A 16,951-nucleotide genomic window follows, 5' to 3' on the forward strand; every position below is an offset into this window, starting at 1 on the left:
AAGATGTCATTCGAAAGTTAGAATGCAGTTTAAAGAAGAAAAAGAGAAAACTACGAATTGTTAAATATGCATACTACACTTTGATCACGTTGTCGGTTATTCTTTCTGCAACAACTGGGTTTATTAATATTTTTATACCTGTAACAATTTACTCAATATTAACAACATCTCTTGCAACTGGAAGTGCTATAATAACAGGTTTGTCTTCGAAGTTAAACATAAGCAAAAGAAAAGACGAATATAAAACCATTGTCACTTGTATTAACTCATTTAAAGAACAGTTAGAGATGATAATAACATTGAATGGTGAAATGGATGGTGAATATATAAAAGATACGTTGCTTAAGATTAGAGAACAACTTAAAGATATAAGATCATAAGATTTGCCCCGCTGTATTCGGAGGTCCAAAATGTTCTTAAAGGGTGAGCAAAACGCTCACCCTACAGTTCATCCTCAAACTGTTTGAAAGGGGGCCAGTGCTGGTGGCCCCCTGATTTTCTCTATAATAAATGAGTAAGAAAACTATTAATTGGGATGTAAAAGAGATGATAAAAGAAACAACAGCTAAGAAAAGAAATGGAGAGCTTATACCTGATGATGTTCGTTGTCTTATCGTGGGTCCGTCGGCGTCTGGTAAAACGTTTTTGCTATTTAACTTCTTATTACAGCCAGGTTGGTTAAACAATAATTACTTCTACATATATTCTAAAAGCATGAATCAGCCAAAGTATGAGCAGTTAAAAGATCGATTTGAAAAGGCAGAACTAAAGTTTAAGAAGCAAATAGCAACGTTCTTAAGCGGTAATGATTCTATTGTACCTATTGATGAATGTGAAAAATACTCTGTTGTTGTGTTTGACGATTACATTTTGGAGAATCAAGATACTGTTAGAAATTACTTTACAAGAGGTAGGCATAGTCATTTAGACTGTTTCTATCTTGCACAAACATATTCAAAAGTACCTAAACAGCTTATAAGAGATAACGTCAACTTCCTATGCATATTCAGACAAGATGATACTAATCTTAAACATGTGTATAATGAGTTTGTTGGGGGAGATATGTCTTATGATAAATTTAAAGAGATATGTTCAAAATGTTGGCAAGAAGATTATGGTTTCATAGTAATTGATATGACAAGGAAGGTAAACAATGGTAAGTATAGGAACAAGATAAAACACTTCTTAAACGTTTGATGTTTATTGACGTTTTACGTTTTAACGTTTGACGTTCTTTGACGTTTATTGACGTTTATTGACGTTCTTTGACGTTCATTGACGTTTGTTCGTTTGCTATACAATAAATGGATGAGAAAGAAATTGATAAGAATATTAAGCTGAAGGAGTTCTTGATAAAGGGCTTCAAATCTTGGAAGAAAGAAAGAGCAGGTATATACGATAAATTTAAGACACAAGAACAGCCTGTAATTGATGCTATTCAAAACTTGGGAAGTGAGATCAAAGAAGTAGCAGAACAAAATAAAAATCTAATAACTGAACTTGTTCCAGTTGTACATAAGACGGCTTCAATAGATCCTAGTCTACTAGAAACACCTAAAAAGATACCTTATGATAGTTCTCCAAGCAGTAGTGATACACCTATAACGGGAGAAATAAAACAAATGAGAAAACAAATTAAAGACAAAGTGGAAGGAGTAGAACCTTTAACAACAGCACAGTCATTTGGTAAGATTGCAACGAAATATTATAGTAAAAGAAATGATACTGTGTTTGGAATAAGAACTGTAGAAGAAGATGGAAAAATAATAAATAAGATAGGAAATTTGGAAGTTAAAGTGAATGGTGATGATTTGATAATTAATGGTAAAACTTACAAAGGAACAGAAGGTCTATGGGAATTGTTAACGACGAATACTAGTAAAACCATTGAAGATTATGATGATGATGATTTTGAACAGTACAAGGAAATAATTATAGAATCAGATGCAGCCTTCCAAAAATATAATCGAGATAAAAAGGTAGCATCTAGTAGAGGTTCAAAGTACATTAATATTATCAAGCCTATTTGGGATAATTATATTAAACCAACTTTACCCCCAACTCCTAAAAAGAACACGACGCCTAAAAGGAGTGGTGAAGGAATTAAACAATATACAGAGATACCTAAAGAATATGTATGGATGGATGATGTGAGAAAGTTAATTGATCGGTTAATAGTTATAGATGGAGAAGAAAGGGCTGGTAATCATAACTTTTACAATGAGAAAGTAGGTATAGTGAGTATGATTAATAATAAGCTTTCACAGTTTATTCCTAATGATCCAAAAGGTATAGGTTATTTGATTAAGATCTTAAATACGTTACCACCACGATTCTGGAATGATGAGAAGCTTGGAAAAGGACTAATGAATAAGATCTTAAACATGAAGGGGATACCAGAGTTACATATACCTGGCTTCAGATTTTGTGGGCCTTTTACGAAGCTTCAAGAAAGGTTAGAAAGAGGTGATGAAGGTATTAACCCATTAGATGAGGCTTGTAAAGAACACGATATATACTACAGAGACAATAAAGATACAGAGTCGAGACATATTGCAGATAAAGAACTGGAAACTAAAGCATGGAAAAGAGCATTTAGTAGTGATGCGCCAATTGGTGAACGATTAGCTGCTTTTGGGGTTGGTACTGCTATGAATGCTAAGGTTAAGTTGGGATGGGGATTATAAGTTTTTAATTGTTATTATGTATGATTCTTTTATGGGATATACCCATCAAAGCGCTGTTTTAAGATTTTCTTTATAATAAATGGATAGTGTTGAAAGCTACGAGTTACAGAGTTTTAAAGCTAACACAAGAACATTTAATAATTTGAATGAAGCTAACAAAGATATTGAGTTCGATTTTAACGTGGGGGATGGTTTCATACATCCACACAAAGCAGATTGTCATATGACTTTTGAGGTTGTTGGTGCATCAGTTGGAGGAACATTTGGTGCAAACGATACTATAAAACTTGTAGATAACTTCTTCCCATTCTTCTTTTCTCAAATTGAGGTTAGAAAGCATGGTGTTGTTATAGATAAAATCGAACTACCTGGAATTACATCTACAGCTGTCGGAACATTAAAGATTTCCAAGCCTGAAGTTGAATATTTAAAACAAGCAGGATTTGAAACAGATGATAAACTTGGTCTAAGAAAGGACTTTAGCGTTTTGTATCCATTAAGATTAATTCCAGGCTTCTTAAGTGATTATAAAGAGGTTATGTGGAAAGGTGGATTGAGAATAACATTTACAAAAGCTAACAACAATAACGATGTTTTGTACAAATGGACTGGATCAGGAGCAGCTCCCCATGATGGAAAAATAACAATAAAAAGTATGGAGATAAGAATGCCTATTGTTGAATACGAGTCTAATTACGAAAACAAGTTAAAGCTGAATATTCTTAAAGAACCAAAAATCATGTTTTCATTCCATACTTATCAATGTGTTCAGAAGACTGTTGTAGGTTCTTTCTTAGAGTTTGATGTTACAACTCAATTTAATTCTAGACAATTTGATATGCCTGATTTCGTAGTTGTAATGTTCCAAACTGATAGAAGTGGCAAACAAACGGCAGATGCAAGTAAGTTTGATCATTGTAAGGTAAAGAATATCTATCTTAAGAATGGAAGGAATGAGGTATTTCCAAAAGAATCAAGAAACTTAGATATTGCTAACAAGGACTATTTCAAGATGTACGAAGATTATACTGCGTTTAAGAGAATAACATGTGGCAACACCGAAATGTACTATGGCCCTAAAGAGTTTATAGATAACAGGCCAATGTATGTGATTAATTGTAGTAAGAGGAAGAATGTATCAGTAAACGAGAGAACAAACATAAAAATTGTTGTAGACTTTGCAGAAGCCGTGACTGCTAATACTATATGTTATGCGATTTTAATTGGACGAAAGAACTTCACATATGATCCTAAGAATGAGAAAGTAGTAGAAGAGTTTTAGTTAGTTAGCAAAATATCAAAAACAATTCAAGGATCTAAGAGCCAGTGATACTGGCCCTTTATCAGTTGGTCACCCTCAAACTGTTTTCATCAGCGATTGTTTTATGGAAGTTTATCCATCAAACGAAATTGATGAAAATGATTAAATATTTTTTGGTGAAGATAAAAATTAGAGAAAGATCGTTGATTTTCTATATAATAAATACGATGGCAAAACACGTTGATTTTTTAAACAACCTTGGAAGTCTTGAACAAAAAAAGGTTATTGGATTAAGAGAATTAGAATTAAATACGGAATATAAGATTGTGAAAATGGAAAAGATTAAACTAAGTTTGGGAAGAGCATTTTAGTTGAATGTGAAGAGTTTAAGATATTTCTTCCACCTAGATTTACAAAACACTTAACAGATAAAATGATTGATGAGATCGTTAAAGATGGAATAAAAATCAAATACACTGGTCTAAAAGAAAACTATCCAACTGTTGAGTTCTGTATGTAAATCCAAAAATGAATGAAAATGAACAAAAATATGTTGTCAGAACCAAAAAATGGAGTGTTTAGAAATGGATCCTCAAAAAAAGTTCATTCTTACTAATAACTTTAATGTAATTGTGAAAAATGTGCAAACCGAAGTTCAAGTGGTTTTTGACATTAACGGCTGTCTATTCAGTTTGAATTACGATCAGTGGACAGAGTTTAAGAAGTCATTGTTTCCTATTGAGAACGAGGTTAACAGAAGATTCCATTATCAATATCCGAACTTGTAATTTTAATTATGTTCTAAGTGTTTTATGGTGATAAAGCCATAAAACTAAGACCTTTGGATATACACAATGCATAAGGAGAAGCAGTACTTTTGAATGTCATTCGAATTTTAAAGATACATGTATAAATAAGAGATTTATTTGAGTTTTTCTAATTATATCCTTAGAGTTATGCAACTTATAAGACATTCGATAGATAGGAAATTTATCTGTCTATTGACTGCCGTTTGAATTTTGAAAATCGGTTAATAAACAACGGAGATATAACAAATTCGGAATAGTATCCTTAGAGGTATGCAACCCACAACACAGTCAGAAGATGGCAAATTTATTTCTCTGTCGAGTATCGTTTGAATTTCAAAAATCGGTTAATATTCGGTGAAGTTACAGAGAATTTTAGAAAAAATCAAAATTTCGGGAATTTTTTACGGGTTTATTTTTGAGTTTTCGGAAAAATGTTATTCTTTAAAAAAGTCTTAGAATTTTATGTAGATTATGCTAGTATTTTTTATTTTTCAAATTTATGAATTTTATTTTTTGCAGTGTATACCAACTCATAATTTTTTATCAGAAATTTGCCAACTTTTTTATTTGATGAGTTAGCACATTATAACTATGGGGACATAAGACTACCCTATTAAAAATATTTTGGGTAAACACTATAATATTGGGCAAGTGAGTTGGCAACACTGACATTTTTTTCTTTTTTTGAACATTGATGTTTTAGCTATATTTGCTAGCTAGGTGGACATTCTAAGAAGTTACTTAGTTACTCAGTAGATAGTGCTGTATATCATGTAGTTTATCACTTTGCTAATAGATGGCGTTGCTTGTAGAAGTATTTGTTCATATATAAGGACCAATTTTCACTGGATTTCTTGAGCGTAGTGTTAGCCGAGCTCGCTCGCTTGCAGTCTGGCCAGCTGTAAGTAGTTATCGGCGTGGACGTCGCAGGTTCGAGTCGCCTCCAAGCCAGAAGAAGGATTTTCACTCTCTCATCTATAAGCAGCAAATCAGATTGAGTTGACGTGAATGGAGACTAGCGCTAGTCGGGAAAAGAAAACGAAGGCACAAGAGAAGCAGCAGCAGAAGCAGCAGCAGAAAGAGAAACGGAGGCACAACAGAAGCAGCAGCAGCAAAAGCAACAGCAGAAAGAGAAACAAACAGAAAAAGGAGCCTGAGAGGCAGCCAAAAGCAAACCAAACAAACAAATAAGAGAAAGGCGTAAGTCCTCTCAGGTCCACCTGTGCACAGGTTTTGCTGCTTTTTACTTTGAAAATTTATTTATGATTTTAAATGTCATAAAAGCCTATGCGATATACTAAACTTTATCTTCTTATAATTCAGCTATTTCTGAACCGATTTCGATCAAACAAAAACTATTTTTTCAACCAAAGACAGACCTATAAGTTATAAGTTTTAGATGTAAGTTTTTATGATTTTAAATGTCATAAAAGCATATTCAGTCTCACTTTAACATTGTAGTTAGGGGAATACTTTGCGCCGTCTAACTTTGTATAATTAGCTGGCTTCTTCTGCGCTGGTCAAAAATATTTGGAGGGAGGAAAATGCGCCAGAAGTAAAAGCAAGAACTATTGAAAGAAAATGCTCTTATCATCTACAATATATTTTATCCCGAACACTGTATCATTAATAAAAATCTCATTGTCAGTAACTGTAAAACCTTTATTAGGAACAACTTTGGTAAGACTTATCACTCGCTTAATCAAATGTTTATACTGAGGAAAAGGAAACCGTTCTCTAAAATGTTGTGGAAGAGGTTCTGGAGCTGTTTCGATTTCAAACTCCTTTATACATTTTAATCTTATGCCGTCCTTAACGGTCTTCCACCAAAATAGAGATACACCATCTGGTCTCTTCTTAGGAATATTTGGGTATTTCTGTATTAAGTTCAGTTCTTTCTTTGTGAGAATATATGTTTCAAAAGCTCTAAACTCAAAATCATCACCTACTTCTTCAACTTCACTATTGTTATATTTCTCTCTTTTCTTTTTATTATAGCATGCTTTGCACTCATTGCGTCTTGTATTACCATTTCTAGAGAACTCTTGGTATTGTTTTAATTCGTTACAAGTAATGCACTTCTTCATTTATTAAATATAAAATAGATACTTGTTCTTCACTTTTGCGCATAACGCTACTTCATTCATTTTTATATCTAAATAATCTGGTTCGAAAAAAGGGTCCAAATTGCGCCAGAAGTAACCACCCCTAACTACTGACAATGAATATTACCTTTATTCAACGATAATCTCTCTCGTATTATCGCTGTTACCAGGTAGTGATCAGTGTCACAATCAGCCCCTCTAAACGACCGGACATCAATTATACTAGATTGCCTTCTTCTATCTACTAAAACGTGATCAATTTGATTAAGTGCTTTTCCATCTGGTGATGTCCAAGTTTATTTATAAACGTCACGATGTGAGAATTTTGTACTCTTCACGATTAGGTTTTTGGATGTTGCAAAGTTCACGAGTCTAATATCGTTGCCATTACTTTCCTTATGCAGACTTTCGTTCCCTATAATCGGTTTGAAAATATCCTTTCGTTCTACCTTCGCATTGAAATCCCCTAGTAGAATTTTCATATGGTATCGCGGGAGTTGGTCAAATATCCGTTCCACTTCTTCGCAAAAACTGTCTTTTATATTGTCATCCTTATCTTTAGTTGGATCATGTACATTTAAAACAATAAGATCACACCACCATCCCTTAAGAGTAATAAAAGAAAGTCTGTCAGTAACAAATTGAACCCGTTTAATTGCTGGTAATATTCGTTTGTGAACGAAAAACCCTGTTCCTAACTGGTGATTTTTATTTCCTTCCCCCATAAAAGAACGTAAAATTTCCGGAATTCACATAATAATTTCCTTCCCACCTAACTTCCTGAACTCCTACTACGTCCATCCTGTATTTCTGTAACTCATTCGTTACGGATTTTAACGCGCCTGCCTTATAAAGACTTCTAATATTCCCTGTTCCAAATCTCATGTGCATTTTCTCTTGCTGAGGTCGTGCCAAGTTATCAGTCCTTGTCCGAGGCTTTTGTAAATATTTCTGAACAAGTGTTTTTTTTTGTTTTTTTTTACAGGATGAGGTTGTTAGCCTTACCCAAACCCCCAAGCTGGAGGACCACTCCCAGTCGGCTGTCCGCGACTGCTTATTCAGTATATTCGCAGCTAATTTCTATATCTAGAGGCCTTCTCCTCGATTTGCAACCTGAGCAGGCGCCATGCCGTGGTGACAGAAACCCACGTTAAATAATTTGACACAAAATACGAAAATGTTATATTAACGAGTGGTCAGTCTAAACTTTTGGAAGTGTGTGGGTGGTGAATTTGGTTTCGTGATTTCAACTATAAAATGTTCCGAAAATGTCTCCGAAGTACGCCCAACATTATAGACAAGAGTAGGAATCAACTGGCGAATGTTGTGGTTTGTTGTACATTGTTTCTAATGTGCATGGTTGGAGGTTGTTTCTAATGGTGTCGGTAAGGCGCATTATATGTATTGTAAATGAGAGTTAAGGACGAAATTATATGCTCTAAAAACACACGGGAGAAGTGCAAAACACAAGGTTTCAAATTCTTTTATTAATAGAAAACAAAAAAACAGTAGATTTGAAACCTACACATACATCATCATCATAATGTTCGCGTGCAACTGAAGACAAAATAGTCATGCTTATATCAGAACATTGTCCGTTGTTGTCAATCTGGATAGCTCTTTACTTTGGGCAAGGCAGTGATATTATGTCAGTACATAGTATTGCCGAGCGAGCGTTAGCGAGTGAAAGTGGGTTAGAGCCTCGCAGGGAACGTTGTTTTGTGTCTTTCCTTCTTGGGAACTGTAACTGTAATTGCGAGAACCGGTTCAGATGAATTGGTTATTGTCACTGCCTTGGCTAAAGTAAAAACTTCCCGTCATCTGATCACATAGCTGAACTGTGTACGAATATAAGTAAGAATAATTAATGTTTATCTCCTTTAGCACACAGATCAGGATAGGAGGTTATGAATCTGCATATGTAATGATTTAATTTAATTTCGTTTCATCCACACACGTAGTCAATGTTGTAGTTATGCGACCATACACACAACACCACAAATTCTTTGCCATCTTGATTCTGTTCCGAATATCAATAGTTTATCGAATTTTTGTTACTTGTTGCGAGTCGTTTATCTGTTATGGATCAGAAATATCTTTCCTAACGGAATATTATGGACTCCCCACTTCCGGTTGCGAATCTCTTGCGCCGCCACTGAATGATTTAGAATGATGCATATTTAGAAAAGAGCATATGGGAAGTCTAAGACAATAACATGCCGCCTCAGACCAATGGTTAATAGTTTCGGAGATATTCATCCCCAAAAGATCATTTTTCCACGAATTTGGACAGCTCTAGTTCTGAAATTATGCACTTGTGACCACAAGTTCATATGATCATTTTTCCTTTTTCCTTTTTTGATGTGAGGAATCACTTGTTTCAGTTTGTCGGTCTACTTCGTTAACACCCTTTATATATCAACAGATGCACTGACCATGCGTCACCGGCTAAAACCCTCGTCGCATGGTAAAATGGGCTCTCATGTTCTCTTTAGATCCCGCTTTAAATATTTTATTTACTACGTGAAGTACCAGAGGTGAGTGAAATTCCAGTAGAGACAAATAACAAACAAGTCTCAAAGTTTTCTTTAGAGTAATATGGCTTGATATAAGTACTGATAAGATTAGTTAACACACATAAACAAGTACCTAATTGGCTGCCGCTACACTCCATGAACGGTTAGGGCTACCCAGATGTAACACGTTCAACGTGGTGATACCTGGTTAGTGCAACAGCTCTCAGGTGTCATTATTTCAGATTTTCTGGATATGAGTTCCTTACTTCTTAATTCACGTAATCCCCGAATTGCCTCATGATATGAAAACAATGATTTTATTTTAAATACAAACTAATTATTTGCTGAACAAATCTATATTTTCATTAAAATTCAACACTTGTTACAGTTTCACCAACTACTCTTTGGCTTCATTAGACACTTTGTGATAGAGGATAACTGTACAATCGTATATACATACGACAGCTGAGATATCTTTCTTCTGATTGGCTCCTGGCAGCAGCAAATCCTTTCAATTATACTTATTTGAAAATTTCTATATAGATGCTTTCTATTGTTGCTAATTACACACAATGACGATCTTAAGGTGGATCAGCAACCGGAAGTAGTACATATTTTAGCTCGTTTCCTTAACTGTTGCGCAGTGAATGTTGTACTATAAGATAGAGTTATGTTTCAGCTACACCACAACACATTGCTTCATTTGATTGTGTCGACTGATATCGAGAAAGATAATAAATAAAATAATATGTGGTTCGTTTTACAATGAGCACACAAGATGGCACTTACTGTTAGATGTTACTAGAACTGCTCAGTTTTAAGAAATGTTTATTTGCATGTGTAGAGTATTTTAAAGTAACGATCTGATTGCGAAATAGATATATTGTTTGACCGTTTTTCGTGTTATGTTTGACATTTTATTTAAATATTAATTTACATTTAAGGAAATATATTTTGGGAAGAAATTTGCGCAGAACGCCATAATGCGTTGTTGCCAAATTTGTACGTTTACTGTGGTGGTCACAATAAGAAAATTCCGGGATCGTAGCGTTGCAGTTCGAGAAGCGAAACTTAGCTGTGAATTGCGGTAATGTTCCTAACTAATTTCACCAGTAAGTATCCAAGCAGAATTCCATGATTACTTCCTTTATTATCAGACATCAGTAAACACTCAGCACTATATGGCAACGCCGCACTATTCAAGCAGCGTTTAGCATAGCACCTAGGGATGGTCACAAAGTTCCGGTTCCGGCGGAACCAGTTCCGCGAGGAATCGGTTCTCGGAGATCCGGTTTTCAGAACCGGTTCTGGAACTGGTTTCGAACCTAAATCCGAAAACCCGGCTCTAGAACCGGATCTTAGTAACCGGTTCCAGACCTGGATCCGAAAATCCGGTTCCAGAACCGGATCTTAGGAACCGGTTCCAAACCTGGATCCAAAAGCCCCCAAAGACCTGTAAACGAGGCACAAAGTTCACCTTCAAAAAAATGCAAAGACGACCATGCTCTTGTGCCCTCCCCGCCCAGACCCGCTTGTGCCCCCAGTGGGTGTTTAGCCAAATGATTTGGCCAGTTTGCCTGTTTAGCCAATGAGTTTGCCAGTTACCCAGTTTATTTAGCCAAATGAGAGAAGCGGCCGCCTCCTGGGTGCCTGCCTGTCGCTTCCACCATTTCATATAGCACACTGTTCACAGCCTGCCATCAGCTCGGGTTTGGCGTAGGCATGGTCAGAAAGTTTCGGTTCCAGCGGTTGGAGATCAGGTTTTCAGAACCGGTTCCAGTACCGGATCTTGGTAACCGGTTCCAGACCTGGATCTAAAGAATCTGTTCCAGACATGAATCCGAAGAACCGGTTCCAGAACCGGAGCTTCTAGAACCGGATCCGTTCTGACCCGAAAACCGGTTCCATAAGAACCGGTTCTGTCCATCCGTAATAGCACCGAGAACACCTAGTGATCCACCTTAACTAATTTAAACTAACAATTAATTAACTTAAACAATGAAGTAAATAATTACACACACACACAATGTTAAAAATAGAAAGATCGTTTAAAGAATCTGAAATTTTTTATGGCCCAGACAATTTTCAGTACTATGTAGGAACAAGTTAAACAATTTTTCATGAATCGAAATATTTTCTGTAGTCTATGGAAAAATTGAAGAACTGTTTGTGTCTGAAAATTTTCGTCATTTTGAAGCAAAAAGTAAAACAACTTTTTGTGAATCGGAAAGTTTTATTGCTCTTTAGAAACAAGTGAAAGGAATTTTCATGAATCGGAAAATTTTCATCACGATGTAGAAACAAGTGGAAAAAACTTTTCATAAGCCGGACAATTTTGGATATTATGTGTAGTGATGTTAGATGGAAAATTTCTCACTATATTTAACTGCTCATTCAGCTACAAAATTGAATTTCTCTAGAGGAAATTTAAACAGCAACAAATTATAATTTTCCAATTAGCTTTAGGGAACCGGAAAATTTTCTAATATTTCAAGTTGGGAAGTATAATTTGACACAGTATTTCTCTCTCGCTCTCTCTCTCTCTCTCTTCCTCTGCGAGCTAATTCGTTGCTAAGCGGTTAGGATACGCACCTTTGGCATGAAAGACCTGGCTTTGATTCCCAGCGGAAGTTCATATAGTTCGGATTCCACGTTAATCAGTTGGTCCCGTCTGATATATAGCCTCGATGCTGAAAGGGACGTTAAACTCAAAATCAACTCAATTCAACTTCTCTCTCTCTCTCTGTCTGTGTATGTGTGTGTGTGTCTGTGTAGGCAAAGTGAAGAGAACATACATTGAGTTCGTAGAGTACAAATATCCCATTCTATTATTTAAAATTTCAATTTATTAAAAGTCATGAATATTTTCCGATTCATAAAAACATACTCCACTTATTCCTACATCGTTGTTTAGCCGTAAAATTTATTGGTAATAAATATCGTCTTAAAAAGTTTCATGAAGTGAAAAATCTAACGATTCTTCATTTCAAGAATGTTTAAAAAACTTCAATGCGTTCTTCCCTCAGAATCTTACAATATTAGATTTCGTCAGTTTAATACGCATGAGACGGTTTTCTCATAGCTTTACCACTATTATAGATTTACATACTGCAACATTTATAAATAAGTAGACATAATATAAAGTACCTACTGTACATTTTTGACTACCCAAAATTCCAGTTTAAGTAACTCATGAAAGCAAATACTGACCTTTTTCTGGAAATAAACATTTATTTATTCATATATTCATTCAGAAGAGAAAGTGAAATATAACTAATAAGGATGTTGATTTGTGTAGTTGTTCTTCCAATAAAACAATAAAAGACATAAAAAGCAGCACTATTAGTGATGCGTTCTAAAAGCAAGTAATTTCACTTTAATTTACAAAATAAAAAACATATCCCTTATAGCTATCTATCTATCTATATCAATCTCTCTCTCTCTCTCTCTCTCTCTCTATATATATATATATATATATATATATATATATATATATATATATATATATATATATATATATATATATATATATATATACTTGTTCTATCGAATCGTCACTATATCTAATACATAAAAATGGTAGTTTTACAATACAAATATCTGCTCTAAGATGTTGATTATACAAAATTCCAATATTGAAATTATGACTTACGAATGTTAAACACAATAAAATCATTTTCTGAAGAATATTTTCTGTCACAAAAATAATCTTCATAAGGAAATTTTATGTAGTTATTTCATTACATAGGCAGACCTACATGTAAAAAAGTAGTGTTTCTGTTTCTGAAATTGATAAATTCACAAAGGTTTCTTTTCAATTTCTTGTTACATTTTAAATATTGGAATGGGATATTTGTTCTTTAGGAACTCGATGTATGTTCCCTGCACTTTACACACACACACACACAGAGAGAGAGAGAGAGAGAGAAAGAGAGAGAGAGAGAGACTGTATATTTTTACTTCCCAACTTGAAATATTACAAAATTTTCTGGTTTCCGAAAGCTAATTGGAGAATGATAATTTGATGCTGTCTAACTTTCCTCTACGGGAATTGAATTTTATAGCTGAAAGTGCTGTCAAATATAGTGGAAAATGTTCCACCAAACATCAATATATATAATATCGAAAATTGTCCGAATTATGAGAAGTTTTTTCACATATTTCTACATCGTGATGAAAATTTTCCGATTCATGAAAATTCCTTTCATTTGTTTCTACAGAACAATAAAACTTTCCGATTCACAAAATGTTGTTTTACTGTACTTTTTGCTTCAAAATGATGAAAATTTTCCGAATCATAAAAAGTTCTTCAATTTTTCCATACAAGACAAAATATTTCGATTCATGAAAAATTGCTTAACTTGTTCCTACATAGTACTGAACATTGTCTGATCCATGAAACTTTTCAGATTCTTTAAACGATCTTTCACTTTTTAACATTTCTACACATGATTTCAATCAATTTTATGAATACTGAGGAACTGTTACTTGATCACTGATATTTGTTAAGAACGGAAAATATATATATTAGTTTTACGACCCACCGTTATACTTTTGAGGCTAAGGGAGATGATGATAATGATCGAAATGGTGGAATGAAAAAAAGTGGAAGGAAACGGAAGAACATGAGAAAACCCTGGAAATGGTGGTTGTCCAGCACATGGCCTACTTGGCGCTAGCTGGGATTAAACCAAAGATTTCAAGCACCAGAGGGAAATGATCTACTACTGACCTACCGCTGTCTTTTATGATGATGGGCCAACACCATAAAATGTTAGTGTATCAATTGGGAGTAGCTAGAACTAGGACCACGCACTACGAAGTAATGGGCACTAACAATTCTACTAAGCACACAATTACATTAAAAAGTAAAACAAGGTGTTTATTTTTTGATGCTCTAACTCGTACCCGCAGACTGTGCATTGTGATGCTAATGCTGACGAGAAGGAACTTATTTCTCTAAAAGAATCATTCAGTAGGCCTACATAACTAATCTGTAAAAACCTGATGTAGGGTTCAAGGAAACTTCTGGAAAGTAGGTTCCGTTTCTAACATGGCTGCACAATACTTATCACAAGAAAAATGATTAGAATGATTTTCTTCTAATCAAATTCTGCAATTTCTTTTTATCTCCATATCTTTTTAGGAAAAATAAACTTGACACTACATTTAATTTGAAACTATCCAGTAGCTAATCTTTCTGCACAAAGGTGGTAACATTTCCTGAAAAGTAAACAGAAGGAATTGCGTACCTTTATGCTGCTATATGGTTTTCTTTCCTCAACTGCGTGTAGAACTCCTGGAACTGACCTGGGAACCTTCGACAAGAATAGGGCCTTCGGAAGTCAGCGCTTTGTAACAACAGGACGAGAATACTTGCCGTTCAATCTCAAAAGTGTTCATAATTATCATTATAACGATAATTATATTTACTCTCCTCTCCTCTTTGCAAATCTTATCACACACTGCCAGATATCACTTAAGTATCACGTGTCATCCACAAAATACGTTATCATCTAAATGCTTCGAGAACTGCAACGAACTTTTCTCTATCTTCCAAGTACATAGCAAGCAGCATTGCCAGACTCACTAACTGCGAAAAACATACGCAAGAAAGTATAAACCATTCTATCATGAGGAGGGCAGTACAGCAACATCAAGGCGCTTTTATTCTTAAACATATATTTTTTCCCCTTTTTTACTTATGAATACATATTTAGTGTTTTGCTTTGAAATTATGGACGAGAAAAGAAAAGTAGAAGAACATTATTAAAATTATTTTCAAATGAATAATATTAGTTGCAGCATGGCAACAACAACAACGACAAAAAAAAAAAAAACAAAAAAAAAAACACTATTTTCTTAATTATCAAAACTGAAGTTATGATCATTATCATCGAAAGCTACATAGTATTTGGATTTTTCTTTTCCTGTTCTGAGGTAGCGTAGAGGCATGGTCACCTATGTAATCCTGTGGTTTGGCTCTTGGGTCTATAGTATTCACGCCGAGTCATGAAGCTTGACCTAGATCTATCGCTTTTACCACCCAATAGGTTCACGACCACCAGGGTGTGTTCCAGTCGTTAACCCCCTCCCATAAAATTTTGTCAGTATCGTCTCTCGCACTACACGGAAAACATCTCCCGAGAGTACAGTGTTGTCGGATTGGAGCCAAGTTCCGTTTTGTTAATTACTTTTTGTTGCGTTATATTTTCATTGTTATTATTCGTGTTATTGTTACCGTTTTAGAATAATTGTTACAGTGGTTATTGTTGTACAATGTTATTATTAGTAATTTCTAAATGCTTTTTATTTTAAATACTCATTTACTATCTCTTCAAAATTTGGCAGAATTATTGGTGAATTTCAGCTGTTTGACGTTTCCTCAAGTGTGCGCTTGGGAATCGGCTATACGAATTGTGCCGAAGTTTTCCGATGCATATGAGCTGAAGCAAAATGTTTATGTGATTGGTTTACAGCCCAAGCTTCACGACTCGGTGTGAGTACTATAGCATATGATGAGTAGAATGACAGCAACTTGCAGGACCCATAGCTCTCCGTTCTACAATCAAATAATAATAATAATAATAATAACAATAATAATAATAATAATAATAATAATAATAATAATAATAATAAACTTATATATTTACATATACAAGAGGGACACAGGGCATAATCTGTAAAATGTGTCTGATTTGAACAATCATGGCATTACATGGGGCTTACCCCTGCTTCCGCAAATTAGAAAAAGAAAAATATTTATTTATTTACATTAAGAAAATTACATTGGATCTCCAATGTATGTAATATTATCAACATGCACAACAGTGCATGGCAGCCAAGTTCAGCGAGGAAAATGGAAACTGACCTGCACTGCCGTAAGCATATTATACACGAACAAGAGTTTTGGGTAAAATCGTCGATTTCGAGGCTTTGTAAAAACGATTCTATTAAGGGTAAAAACATGAAATTTTGAATTTGAGGAGATACCTATCTGAAAGATGTACTCACATACCAAACCTCACTTTCGTACCTTTAACAATTTTCGAGTACTGGACCTCTAAAATATGCAGTTTTCAGGCTCATTGACTCACTGACTCACTCATCAAATTGATTAGGTACTTCCCAATCAGATAGAAACTTGAAACTTTGCATAAAGGTACCCTATAACGACTTGAGTATGGAAAAGGTCCGAAATCTGAGGAATGCTGTTGGAATTTTTTATAGGCAAAAAACTCTTCTTAGCTAAGCAAGAAATCGTTTCACTCACTCACTCATCAAATTGATTAGGTACTTCCGAATGAGATAGAAACGTGAACCTTTGCATACAGATACCCTACAATGAGTTGTGTATGGAAAATTCCAAAATCTGAGGAGTGTGGTATGGTAATATTTTATAGGCAAAAAACTGTCCTTAGCTAAGCAAGAAATCGTTTCACTTACTCACTCATCAAGTTGATAATGTTCTTCCTAATGGGATAGAGACGTGAAACTCTGCATAAATGTACGTACATTATAATGACTTGAATACGGAAAAAGTCCGAAATCTGAGGAATGTGCTATGGGAGTT

At 34.7% G+C, this 16,951-nt stretch overlaps 1 protein-coding gene across 1 annotated transcript in view; it reads right to left on the reverse strand.

Annotated features, from left to right (window-relative positions):
* Positions 1-14,779, reverse strand: part of LOC145685853 (TNF receptor-associated factor 4-like) — a 45,097-nt gene extending 30,318 nt beyond the window's left edge. The window contains exon 1 of the mRNA XM_081758482.1: positions 14,631-14,779. The gene's annotated coding sequence lies outside the window, so the exon portion shown is untranslated. The remainder of the gene's footprint in view (positions 1-14,630) is intronic.
* Between the last annotated feature and the right edge of the window lie 2,172 nt (positions 14,780-16,951).

The sequence above is a fragment of the Thermobia domestica genome, chromosome 5, assembly GCF_964235325.1.
Source record: "Thermobia domestica chromosome 5, izTheDome1.hap1.1, whole genome shotgun sequence".
NCBI lineage: Eukaryota > Metazoa > Arthropoda > Insecta > Zygentoma > Lepismatidae > Thermobia > Thermobia domestica.